Below are 13,782 nucleotides of genomic sequence, written 5' to 3'. Positions count from 1 at the left end.
CCCAGTTAGTCTGACTGGAACAAGTTCCCACCCTGGCAGCATTGAGAGATCTTTGTTTCAGAGACCACAGTTTCACACAGAAGCTTTAGGCAGGTTGTGGTTGGTGGTGGAATGTCATGGCAGTCAAGGTACCTTTACCATATCAGAATTATTTCCAGTATTGACAGAAGTTCTGCACTATGCAATGATCTCTAGCTCTGGCACGCTAAACACAGTTTCATCATGTTTCTTATGACTGAGTCATGAGGCGCACCTGCAAATAAAGTAAGAGCAGTTTTACCAGGTTTGGTTTTACCTGCCTGATTCCTGAGGGAACACCAAAAATTTCATGTCCTCCCCTTGTTGACTTTCATTGAAAAAAGTGTAAATATTTTACTATGCTTAACCTGTGATTTGCATTAATTTGGTATCTGAGCTACAGTCAGTTGTCTGCTTGTCAGATTTAATGCAATCCCTTTGTAGTGTTGGAAGTGGGGGTTTGTGCCCATGACAGTGGAAGGGGCATCACAGGATACAAATGAGTTGCCAGGTGCCACATCTGACATCAACTTAAAAGTGGAATTTGACTTTGGACTTCGGGTCTTTCTTTTTAATCTGCAATATTGCTTCAGCACTTCGTAGTTACAAATTTTTATCTAAGATTTATCCTTTGATCTCTCCAAAGCCTGCCCATCCAGCTTTTTACTGGAATTATGGTTTCAGTATTTTTAATTGCTTGCTTAGTGCCAACCTAATGAAGTACTTAAAATAATGCAGTTGTCATTAGCAAAATTATTTCCCCTTGTTTCCTTTGTATCATATTAAGAAAGCAGTTACTCTTTGCATCCTTGGAAGTCGTTGGTGCCATATGCTTCAACTTGTTACAGTATTTGAATTTCCATAGAGCAGAAGATAGTAATTTAATCCATCAAGTGAGAACTGGTAGAGAGAGCTTCTTCCCCCCACCACCCCCTGCATCTTCACAGCCAACATATAGGATAAAAGCCAAGCTTACACAGATATAGAGAAGCAGGGGAGGTATCCAAAACTCCTCAAATTAGACAGATACTGTTCAGAGGAAGGTTTTTTTAATATAGATATCTGATGTGGCTCTTGTGTCTCTGGCAAAAAATGTTTTCTGTTACCTAAAGCAGCCTTAGTATGGAAGCTGATTTGAATTGTTCTTACACATTTATCTCTGAATTTAGGCTGATCCCAGAAAGAAGAGTCACAATTTTACTTGAAGTTTGTAAGATAGCAGCTACTATATATCTTACATTTATGTAAATAAGCCTCTCTATTTCTCTAAGTTGGGAAATTAAGGCAACCTCGAATTTGAGCTCAGAGTCTCCATTAAAGATAAACCGGTGCTTTGCTTGCATCTAGCAGTCAATGTTTGTATAGGAGTAGGAGGTATGCTACATTCCCAGGTTCAGGTAGCAAGCAGAAAACATCATGATCTCTTAAGGTCTACGTGGCAGCATTGAATTTTGTCCTTTTTTCCCTGCATATTAGTATAGCACAGTTTATAAAATTTAGTTATTTAGGCACATGAAAGGTCATTTTTGCACATCTGTTGCTCTCACATCTTAAGGAGCACTTCAAATATTTATACTGTATGTGCAATAAACTGCAGTAGCAGGCACAGAATATTAAAACCTTTTCTGAAGTGCTGCCTTTTTGTCCTGAGACTACACAAGGAGCTCTCACAGAAGCAGGTTTGTCATCTGTGTAGCATCACTCCCTGAGTAGTAGTTTCGAGGGAGTATCCCCATACACTCCTTGGGCAGTACTGTGAGGTGTCCAAAGCCGTTTGGCCTCATGCCCAAGCAGACACAGTAGGACTATTGGGAGGCTCTGAAGACACCTGACAGCAACCAAGGTTCTCTTAGGAACCAGATCTCAACTGCACATTGCTAAATTCTAGTTGACAGCCGGGATTTTCAGTTGTGATTATGAACTTGAGATTCCATTGTCATATTTCTCCTGGACAGAGTTCTCAGTGTGACAGAAATGTTATGTATAGAAGAGACTTAAGGGAAACAGTATCAGATTAGTTCAGTCATGAGTGAGCCTTTGAGTTGATTATGTTCATGACTAGAATTTTAGACAACATTCTTCTGGAAGAATGGCAGGCTTAGGTAAAAGGAGGAAGGAAAATAATTTTTTTTATTTTCAGTCAGCATTTGGGATAGCAGTGCACAAAAGAATAGAGTTATTAAATTTATCCTGTACTGTAAGGGTTGTAACTAACTAGGAGCAATAGTTTTCCATTAGAGATTGAGAGTGCAGGGCATTATACTTTGTAATTCTACAGAGGACTATTTATATAGGTTGGTTTGTGTGCTACACTGTACATAACCTTCATCTACTCTGTAGCAAGTCAGAAACTTATTTGGTCCTTGGGACAGCTAATTATATCCATCTTCTCTTATCTATCAAGAAAGCAGGGAAGATCATATATTTTACTCCCCAATGAAAGCGGATTGCCTGCATGCCTCTTTTCTTCCTCTTCACATGACCTAATTTAAGCTTTTTGGAAAGGAAGGCTACACATGCTTAGAATCAAGAGTTCATCTGATGTTTTAAGTGTCAGAAACTTCTCATCAGGGGCAGCCTGCTGAGGAAGCAGACAGTTAATGTCAAGTCACTTTGGTTTGGAAGGTCAAAGGAAATTGTATTTTAGGAGGCAGTGGAAAAGCTGGCTATTTGCATGGCTTTAAATAAAAATCCAGTGTACAGGAAAATTCTTAGAGAAACACTCACCAAGGGGGACCCAGTTTTGATTCAAGTGGTGGCTTGAACTGTTGCTAACACTGCTTAAGGGAGTTCTGCAACACCCTCAACTGCTCTTGGAGGAAGAGTCTACAGAGAGAGAAGGCAGAGGAACAACCATTGTCCCCATTAATGTACTGCCATGTGGTGAAATAGACCACCCCGTCTGGAAATTGGACACCAAGAAATACCTACCAGCCTTTACCACAGGTGGATCTTCTGAATGTGCTTTAGACATTTCACTTCCAGTTTAACTCTTCAGAGTAGATTTTAGTGCCTGTCAGTTACAGTCCAACTTAAGATTTCACTGTTTGTCCAGTGAAGTTACTTCCTTTCCCAGAAGCTGAAATAAAGAGGGGAAAATCCTTCTGTTTGTTATTTTGCTTGAACCTTAGTAGTCTTAGAGTGAAATTTAAAAACAGCTTAGTCCAGGAAGTGGCATCCTGCTTCTGAGCAGAAAGGACATCCAGAAATACCTGCTCCATGCTTCTGTCACAGCAGCTGTACAGAGCATGGGTTACCATCCCCAGCGGCTTGTTGCCTCATTTTCAGAGTCACTAGCCAATCTGCTCAGATGAGCCCTGCAGCCTCCTGCATGCTGTTTTAAACAACTTTAGCAACAGGCTGAGGAGCAGGACCTGTGCTGGTTGGCAGTTTTACCAACAGCTCAGCTGATCAGTTTGAGGGAGAAGGTAAGAAGCAGCTGGGGAGAGCTGTAAGCAGAGTCCTCTCCAGCCACTGCTGCTGTTGGATGTTTTGCCCACAGTGTCAGATCAGATGAGCTCAGTGCAGCCTTGTGCTGTGTTCTCCAACACTCAGCACCACCTTACCTGAGGAGGCTTCTCACATACCATGTTTAGTTAACCAGAACCAATTCTAAAAACTTAGCTTACCATAATTAGTTGAGCATTTTAGCTTCAAATTGGTATATCTGGGGGTCACAAAATTTCTTTTAAGATAAATGCATTTGAGATGACCTCAGTAAGGTAGTAATTTTCTCTTGCCCTTGACCTGTGCAAGAATCTTTAGCATTACTGTGCTGTGTGAAGAGTTACTGCCTGGTTACCAGGCAAAGTCACAAACAGGGTCTGGAACCATGCAGCAAAGTGCCATTAGAGGCTCTATTCTCTGTAGCTCTAAATGAACCCGACAGAGGAAATCGTTGGCTAAAAACCCCATGCAGCCTTGGAGAGCAAATGCATGTTGTTTTTAAATACTCGTTCCAGAAAGAAACAGAGAAGCCAGTAAATTTCTCAGTCCAGTTTGGACTGTTCATTTGTGGAACCCTCATTAATCCACAAGGCGTCATTACAGTTGTATTGTTGCCATAAAAACACAGTATTTAAACAGCTCCAGTAAGGAATTATTTTATGTGCTTCCCCCTGTAATTTCTTCAAAGGGAACTGCATTATACTACTACCACAGTGACCTTAAGGGTTAGTTTCATAGGAAGGAAGAAACACAGGTTCCCTAATTTTCCAAGCATCTTCCATTCCACCACTAGAATAAGTTTCTTTCCTCTCCACCACTGGCCATCCCTCCATGACCACCTTCTCCCCATCTACAGAAATTAGGGGCAAGGCATTAACCAGGCAGCTGTAGCACAAACCTCTACTGCTGATCCCCCAGCCATACTGCCCTCTTGAAGGTTCTCTTTCTCATATAACTACAGCCCTGCCAGTGGCCAGCTGAAAATGTTTCACAGTTCACGATGGTCTCTTGCATTTGTTTGCACTGATAAGACAGTACCTTGTTTTCCTGCTTAGTAACATTGTCTACATCATTCCTAGTGTTGCCAGTTCTGAAATAGTAAATGCAGTGAATGAGGCAGTAGAATGTTTGGAAAGGTGCAAATTGAAATAAAAAGGTACTATATTTTAATGTAGACACACCTGTAAAGAGTGCAGATAATGGCAGCTTTTCAGCTTTTTGTGTCTAACTTCTCCACATTAGCATTCACCTTAACATGAATGCTGATGAAGTCCATGCTTTAAAGCACCAATATAATATTTTATAAACATATCTGCATCTTCTGTAAGTCTAGCTTTCCAAGAAGTATATTTTTATTTCCTTATTATTAATACCTATATTGAAAGATTCAACTTGTGAATTACAGCTAATCGTATTTATGCATTCTATCCTCTTTCACTGCAGAAATAAGATATTCCATTGCTCAAGCTGAAAAATATATTAATAGTTTTTTACTGAAATTGTAAAAAATCTGATTTAATATATTCTGAAAATTTAACATACAGCTACAAGCCTGTTAAAGTAATCAAATTTAAACTTTAGTATAAACATAACTGTAGATTTTATTGACAGTGAAAGCTATAAGAGCTGCTTGGAAGCAGAGTAGAGTAATAGAGGTCATTGCTTTTTTTTGTCATTTCAGTGGAGGTTTCATTACTCTGTCCCCACAATAATGTTTTTTTTTCTGAATTCCAATGCATGCTAAAGCAGAGAGATGTTGGTTGGGGCACAGGCCCTCTGTCTTCCAGACCATGGTGATCCTAGTGACATGCTTAGAGGTTCACATTAGAGTAGGTCATGTTACTGGAGCTGTAGGGGTTGATCAAAGTACAGCATTCAGAACAAAATAATTTTGGAGAGGAGGTATTTTACCTCCTCTCAACTGGTTTGGAACTGAATTGTTCCCTTGTACTTTCCCTGTTTTGCTGTAGTGCTTTTCCAAACAACTCTCTTTTCAGACTGCCATACTGTTGAACAGTGTGTAAAATGTTGGGATGGTTAAATTGTCAAATCACTAGTCCACACTGCCAGTTGAAGCACTTCTCATAATCTGGAGATTCCAAAAAAAAAATTTTAAAAAACCCAGTATTTCTGATATGGAGTCCTTGTTTTTTGAGAGTTCTGCTGCAATCTGCATAAATCCCCCTTTATTCCTCCTCTCTGCATCCGCTTTGAGCAGCCTGTGCTCCATTTACAAGATTGGTTTCCTCTTGCAACTGCCCATCATTCCCTCCTGACTGTATTTTCATTTTGCTTTCGTTCTCCACTTGATCCATACACTCTAAGTTTTCCTCCATTCCTCAGAAGAGGGAGGATAGTGAACTTGTTTTCCTTGAATAATCGTAGTCCTGTCAGTTTTAAGTGGAAAACCGAAAATGGTTTGATCTGTATTGCAGCATGTCATCCTGCCTGCATAGTACTCCAGAGATAAAATCACTTTAGTGTATCAGATCCATGGCTTCTCTTACCCATTAAATAATTATATCTGATTCTCACTTTGGTCTTGTCCTCTGAGTCTAGAGGGCCACTGACTTCCACCCAAGTATTCACATCCTTACTGACTCCCTCAGCTTAGCATTGAGGGTGGTCATAATCATTTTCTGCCCTTTTGTGCCTGGACAAACAGGGTAACTGGCAGTGAGGATGCTCTTCTTGTTTAGTCAGTGCTTCTGGTTCTGAGGGTTGTACAGTTTGCAAGACTAAAGCATGCCCTCTTCTCATGCAGATATAGTCCAAGTTAAAAAAACAACAAGTAAAACTGAAATATTTGTAGCTCCAGTGACATTCAGGCCAATACTATCCACAGGAACTGTATATCCAAGGAACCATTTAAGCTAATGCCAGGAAATGTGTGGCTTGTTCCTCTGCTGTGCTGTGTCAGCAAATAGGAGATTGGCATTTGTCATTGTGGACTTTATGAAAGTGCTTGTTGTAGCTGTTTCTCTGGCTGATTTGAATTTTTATTTTGTTTATTAGTTGTAGAGTGTGAGTGCCAAGGCTAAATGCTGTTTTATATAACATCTCAATAAGATTAAATCCCCTTGCCATTCTGTAATTAATTTCAAGGATATTGTGTTGTTTTCACAGAGAACTTGTAATGATCTCTAGATGCATTCCTGGTTACAGAACAACTCTGGATTGAAACAGTGAGGAATGTGCTCAGTGTGAGATACTGTGGGGCAGTTAAAGGTTGCAGAGGTTCCAAAAAAGCAGGAAGTGCTTTGAGTCAAGCCCAGTAAACCACCTTTAGGAGAACTGAGCGACTTCTGCTCTACCAACTCCAGCAACACATTCCTGCCAGCACAGATCCACTGGGCACAGCTGGTAGACTGAACAAAACAGCAGATCTGTGTTCAGCCAGTATTACTTCTGCTGCAATAGTTAGTTTTCACTCTTGTCATAAACAGAAACCCTTAGAGACTAATTACTGCAGCAGTAGCACTTGTCCCCTGAAGGCTGCAATGGGCATTTGCTTTCAAAGCTGTGTAAAGAGGATCTTTTCAGGATATCATTCATTTTTGTCTTTTTCCAGCATTACTTGTGAGAAAGGGCAAATGAGCCCACCTGGAAATGGAAGTTCAGTTGTCTGGCCTATTTTCTGCATAGCACACAGAGCTGTAATCTCACCTTGAGGGAATACACACCATCTTTATGCCAACTGGCTTGGGCAATATGGAATTTGTTGGTGCCAGGAGTTCTTGAAAGGATGTAGCTCCACAGTGTAAATGTACTGCACTGGATAAAGCACTGTCTGTACTTTTCTTCCCAGTGTCAAAGAAAAGGTGGCTGTGTTGTTGGAAAAAGCTCTAGTCTAGGTAAACTACATTGTTCATATGCTTAAAATTTACCTCAGTTTAACCATTTCTGCTTGATTTCCCCACTGTGCATACCTTTGTCCCTGGGTGAATGTGTCCACTTCCAAGTCACTTCAAAGCTTTGGAATTGGACTCTCTTGGTAAAGAATAAAAACATTCAGGCAAAGGTGAAATAAGGGATAGTCAGCTCAGCTCTAAATTCACTTTGTGCATTAATCTGGATTGACTCGAGTGTAGTGACAAATTTCCAGTTAATTCAATTGCCAGAGAAAGGTACTGTTTAAAAATTAACATTGTGTTGAAAAGGTGTTCAGTGAGGGGAGTTCAGACAGAATAAGTGTGTGAATGCAGAGAAATCCAGTGCTTGACCTTTTATTCCTGCTTTCTCTTGAGACTGCCAACAAGAATCTCTTAAGTGCTCCCTTTACAGTTGATTTTGGTGGTGTGAACACCTGCCTTTTAACAATTAGAATAAAACTCACAAGCTCATTTCCTGGAAGGCAGGAGCTATCAGACGTAATGGCTGCAGGCTTTATTGATCTGATGGGGAGGATTTGGAGTGCTAATACACAGCCTGAAGTTTCCAAAGTCGAATAAAAATCCCTGAGTCCCTGAAGTCCTTTGCACAAATGAATTCTTCCTCTTTTACAGACCTCTGAAATTGAGACGTGTCTATCTGAAGACTGAGCTACAGATTTTCCATAAATGTTTTTACAAAGTCTTTTTCAATAGAAATTTTTTTCTTTGTTCTCTGTAGGTGGAAACCCCACTTGACAGCAACATTAAAATCTCCCCTGGCCTAGTTTCTGTTCTCAGCAGCACAAGTTAAAGTGTTCTCTCAAACACAGTTTCTGCTCTTTCCTGATTCCCTGGAAGAGCCAGAGACCAAACAAAAGCAACTTTATATCAGAAATGTAAACAGTCAAGGGCAGAACTTCCTCTGTAGGGACAACCACCTGTCCTTCATGTGAAAGACACCGGTGAAGGGCTCTTGATATGAAAGATGCCTCCTTTCATGTACCAAACATTCACCAGTTATATAAGATTGCTAGGGAACAGCAAAGTGTCGTTTGAATCCCTTAAAATGATGGCTCTTGAAGACTTTTGTGGTAGCTGCAGTTGCTTGTATATCCAGAGTTAGGGATATCTGCCCTCCTGTGCACAGGTGGGTGTTTTAAGGGCAGCTCAGAACAGAATCTCTCCCCAGTAATTGTGCAATGTGCTTGTGGCCTCTTCCAGTCTTTGAGCAGTTAACCAGAAGTAAGAAGTCTTTCAAATGTACAAAATCTGTTCTCCTTGATTCTGCCCTGGCCAGTCTTCTGCTGAAGAAGATTTTTAAAAATCACAGTTCTTCCTGGTTGTTAAATTTGTTGTTCAAGGACCTGTGACAGAGCTAATACAGCTCTATCTGTTGAATTGTCATGTCTTATACACCAAATTTGGGGGATTGTTTGTTCGGATTTTGTTTCATGAAGACAGAGAAAAAGAATTCCATTAAAAGATGGAATATATATTTGTTCTTCGTGGAATATTTTTTTGCCAACAGAAATTACAATAAACTTCTTGAGAAAACAGTTTCCACCTGAGAGGTAACCAAGCTAGCAGGACTGTTGGCTGCTAACACACTAATCACCTACTTAATGTTAATATATGGCAGTACAGGAATGATTAATAGGAGGCTTTACAAACACAGGTGTCTGGGTAATACATGCATCCCGTGTGTGTGAAGGATGTGGGGCTGATCTCTGACATGGGCAGCAGTCCAAAGGAACAGCAGGAAGAACCTGATGTTGTTGAACTGCTGGACATGCAGTGGTGCCACTCTACCATGCTTTTTCATCCTTGGAAATGGAACAAATAAAGGATCTCTACAAAGAGGAAGCCCGGTTGAGTTGCTTGGAATTCAGGCACAAAGAATCCAGAAGAATTTTTGCACTATTGTGAATGGCAGCCTTGGTAAAATAGTGGGTTTTGAAATCGGGCTTTTTCGGAGTAATAAGAGAAGCCTTTATGCAAAGTATTACTGTAATTGCAGGCTCATGTTCTGATTGCCTTATCAGGGGAGATGTATCCTCAATGGCATCTTTGTTTGTCTTACAATGGAAAAAGATAGAAAATAAGCAATTAAAGCAGACTTAATGAAAAATGCCACAAATCTGAGCATTCAGCTATGCACTTTTAGCTAAGATTGTTGGTTAGCTTTTGTATTTAAAAAAAAAAAAATTGCTGCGGTCTGTACTTGCTTTGTAGTATGGCCAGACTACTGACAAAGGAAAAAAAATCTCTTTTTGTTTCAACTGTGATCTTCTTTTTTCTCTTCCTACTTCTCACCCTACAGCAGTCTTCTATGAATGTGCTCACAGAAATTAGAGGTTAATTACCTCTGTTGTATATTTGGGATCCTTGTTATTCCAATGAACCTTGTAAAGAAATACTACAGAATCTGACACTGGTAATTTCAAAACTAGATGGACTTTGCTCTGATGGTCTATCAGCTGATATTTTAGTAGCGAATAGTGTATTTATTGAACTTTATGAAAATGAAAAACAAACCCCTTGCTCCGTATTTTGTGGTCTGTTGCCACCTAGGCATGGGCAAGTCCAACATTAAATTTGTATCTCCCAGGAACAGAAAATTCCCAGGGGAAAATCAGCAGTTATCTTTTATATAGTGATAAGGAAATATATTTTCCAAAGAAAATGTCTTGGGCTTATCCTGTAATACCTCATAAGAGCAGTCTAATATTAGTGGAAGATTAACATTATTCAGTCATTTAAATGTCAAATCTTTATGGCAAACCAGCATAGATTTTGAGTTAAATCTCAAAGACTCTTGCTTTCTCGTTGTGTGTGTGTGTGTCTGTGTGTTGCTTAATCTCCCTGGCCAGTACAGGGGATGTTGTGATCTCCTCGTTAAAAGACGTCACACTGAGAAGATTGGAGTAGAGGAATAAATAGAACAAGTGCTAGAAAGCCAAGCAGCTCATCTTGGTTGAACTAAAATGCACTCCACACAAACTGCCTTCCTCACAGATTTGTTTCTTCTAAGTTAAACTCGGTTCCCATTTTGTGGAGTACCTAACCGGCTCATTTGAGGCTCTGCTAAGTATGTTTGCATCAGTTTCTGAAATGTTGTTTTACCTCATTGTGCAACTCAGTAGCCAGTATTTTTAACATGTTACTCCTCTGGTGGAGAAAGCAGACAAGGGCAATGGCTCCCTAAGGGCAAAGAGGCTCAAAATTTGGGTGATGAGGTTCAGTATGGAGCTTGAGCCCTTAAAGTTCTGCTGTATCTGAACTGGCTGTGTGCAACCCCATCTCGTTATCGTTAGCCTGTATTCCTGACCTGTGCACCAGAGTTAATCTGGGCAGGGGCTGCTGATTCTGTCCAGGCTGATTCTGTGTCTCAGTGCCAGGGGTACAGTCACAGTGTGTGTCTGTGAGACAGGTCTGCTGCTTGTCCTTGGAACAGGCCTTTGTGGAGCAATAGGGCTGTCAGATGTTCAGACACCCTTCAAAAATGGAGAAGATCCAAAAAACAAATACATGTTTCCTTATGGCACTTTGTGGAAAGAAGAATGGAGCCCAGGGTTTAGGAGTTCAATGACAGGTAGATAGCTGAGATTTGAAAGATTACCCACTAAAATGCTTAATTGTTAGTGATAATAAATTGCATTAAAAGAATTGTGCATTGCACAAGAATGAGTGAAAATGAGTCCCTGCCCATACTCAGAAAGATTTGGTGAGGCTGGAACTACTGGAAAGTTTTTCAAGCAAAGTTACGTTAGGAAAAGCTTGCTGCTGGAACTTACTGCTTTTTTCCAGAAGTTTGTTTTTTTTTTTTTTTTTTATTCCAGCACTGTGCTTAGTCTTTGTGTTCCTCTGATCCAAACAGATCCTGAAAGAATGTAGTGAAAAAATGAAACAAAGCAGGATGCAACGGGGGTGGACATTTCCCCACAGTGGCTGCTTGCAATCAAACTCTGGGATACAGAAACAAGTGTATACAGTTGTGGATACAGAAACAACTAATCCCAAAGTATAGTTCCCTTGCAATGCAGTGCAAGGGAGTATCTCAGTGTCACAGAGCCATTTGTGGATCCTTGTAGAGCTGGTTGGGTGGCATTTGTTTGGAAAGCACAACTCTGCCTAGCACAGAGTTTATTTTTAGTATTTTAACCAAACAGATTCAAGGGTTAGAAATTTCTCTAAAATTTAATTACTCGACCACTGTCATCATGTGTTCAAGGAGTCTGACTTGAGGCTGATGATGGAGTGAAGGTGGTACCAGGCTGTTTGGACCTACTTAAGCAAAACATGTTCGTATTGGTTCATCTCTAAGAGTCTTTTAGACTCGTAGTTCTCTGTGAATGTCATTCTGTGCAAAACTGATGGTCTCTTTGTACAAAATGGAGCCTGCCTGTCCCTGCCAGCAGTGAACAGCCCTAGCATTTGTCCCAAGACTTTGTCCTTTCAGATTTACTGTTGGCTGCCTTTTGCAAAATTATTGCTGCAGTTCCTGGAGCTGGCAGTTTTGAGACAATTTGAATATGTGGAAAGGTGCTCTGTTTCCAATCATTCCCTGGGCTTTTTTACACCTAATAAACTGAGGAAGGAAACCTTGTCTATTAAAGCACGTTAGAAACTTTGTATCAGGGTCATCACTAGGTTTTAGAGTAGTGGAGATTTTTTTAGCTTACCTGGCTACTTGCCTTAAATCAGCAAAATACAACCTGTGATGTTGAACGTGCCCTATACACTGAATACATTGAAGCACTTTGAGCTCAAAGTATACTTGAGTGTCCAGACTTAGAGCAGAAAAAGAAAAGAAAATTTTCACAGGAGCTCTAGTTGAATTAATATGAACTAAGGCAGGAACAAATGCTATATTTTCCCCCATGACTTTCCTATTTTGTATTTCTGGTGTTTTTTAAAGTTGTCTTAAACAACAAGAATATTATTGAAAAGTTTCTGAGGCTTACATGTTTTCTAGTTTAGAACCATTTTGCTTCTACTGTCAGAGGCAATACAGCCATTTTGCTGTCCTGCTTTAATATGGCATTTTAGACACTAAAAAGTCCTTCTAATTCTGCAGGCAGTCCTCTTTATTTCCTTCCTGCTCCCCACTTCCATTAGTAATGTTTGGCAGTGATTCAGAACCACCCTGCATTTGAGATAGGGTGACTAAGAAACCAACAAAAACAAGAGAAATCGAGTGAAGGAAGCCCCTGACACCCAGCCCACTGCATGATTGCAGCAGTCTGTGCTCCTGCAGTCACTCCAAGTTACAGTAAGAGTTTCCATCAGCCAGGGAGCAGTTCCTGGCTGCCTAAAGAGAGAGGCAGTATTGTCTGTTGAAACACAAGTCTTGAAGCCAAACACCTCCTCAGATGTCTTTCCCCTTCTCTTACTGATTCATCGTGTGGCTGTGGGCAAGTCTTCATGCTTATTTCCCAGTCTCTACAGCAGGCAGTTCTTAAAAAGCTACTTTGAGGACATGAGTTGAAGTTTTTGAAGCACAGTGTAATACTAGGTGTGGTTTAAGTTATTGATCACTGAGCTGTACTGGATTGCCTGTTCAGGGGGGCATCCTGTCTCTCCAGTTAATTGATGAGGTTTGCCTCTTGTCTGGGGTGGCCTTTGGTAGATGACAGTGACAATGTGAAGCTGTGCAAACTGATAGCATAGTTCACACCAAAGCCAAGTCTCTCACCAATTTCCAGCCTGCATATCTGCTCTTAGAAGTATGTGATATATGAATGCCTCCAGTAAATTACATATTCTTCTAAAATACACAAAACTGATAAACCTGTGGACTATCAGAAGTAGTCTTGGGAGCTCAATAGGCTGGTGTGCTAGAGAGCACTGTACAAAGAGACACATGAAATGAAGGAGAGCAAAAAGAAATTAAACACTAATGGGGGAGAAAAGCACATAGTCACTACATAAGCACAGGCAGTTGGAAGTCATGGGGACTTTCTGAGTTGTCAGTCGCTTATTTCACAGGGGACACTTTCAGCCCGAGATATTGCCTGGAGTTGGACAGATAAACGGAACAGCGGGGGGACCTGCTGATGCTCAGCTTTGCCATTCTCAATAAACATCACTTTGCTCAATAGAGAAATTATTGCAAAGGCCTTCAAGGAACAAAGGCATCAACTGGCCACAAGCAGTGCTGATAAAACTGCCTCTTTAGAGCCTTTTAGATTGGCTTTTTCTCCACTTTTCACACAAGGCTACAGGTCATTCAAGTGAAGCTGTATGAAAATGCCAGCTAAGCAGCCATGTTTATCCCTTTTAAAAATTTGGTCAAAGAAGTAATTGTTCCTCTGCTCAGGTCTGTGCCCTTTCAATATGGAGAAGTGTGAAGATCCTTTTAGACATAAAAATCCAATCCTTCAGTGTTGCAAAAATGACATGAAATCAATCCAAGCTTTCTTTTATAAGCAAGCCAGGATAATGT

At 40.5% G+C, this 13,782-nt stretch overlaps 1 protein-coding gene and 1 long non-coding RNA gene across 3 annotated transcripts in view; one reads left to right on the top strand and one right to left on the bottom strand.

Moving 5' to 3' along the window:
* Positions 1-13,782, top strand: part of PDE6D (phosphodiesterase 6D) — a 33,618-nt gene that overhangs the window by 3,848 nt on the left and 15,988 nt on the right. The gene's annotated exons all lie outside the window — the stretch shown is intronic.
* Positions 2,726-3,276, bottom strand: LOC136295112 (uncharacterized). The gene is made up of 3 exons (XR_010722595.1): positions 3,231-3,276; positions 2,950-3,097; positions 2,726-2,844 (listed from the first exon to the last, which is right to left on the bottom strand). It is a non-coding gene; the product is annotated as an uncharacterized lncRNA (long non-coding RNA).

The sequence above is a fragment of the Chamaea fasciata genome, unplaced genomic scaffold (genome assembly GCF_029207755.1).
Source record: "Chamaea fasciata isolate MVZ Bird 193981 ecotype frontalis unplaced genomic scaffold, bChaFas1.0.hap1 SCAF_11, whole genome shotgun sequence".
Lineage (NCBI taxonomy): Eukaryota > Metazoa > Chordata > Aves > Passeriformes > Sylviidae > Chamaea > Chamaea fasciata.
The sequence above is the reverse complement of the archived record's forward strand: the minus strand, read 5'-3'. Positions and strand labels throughout refer to the sequence as shown.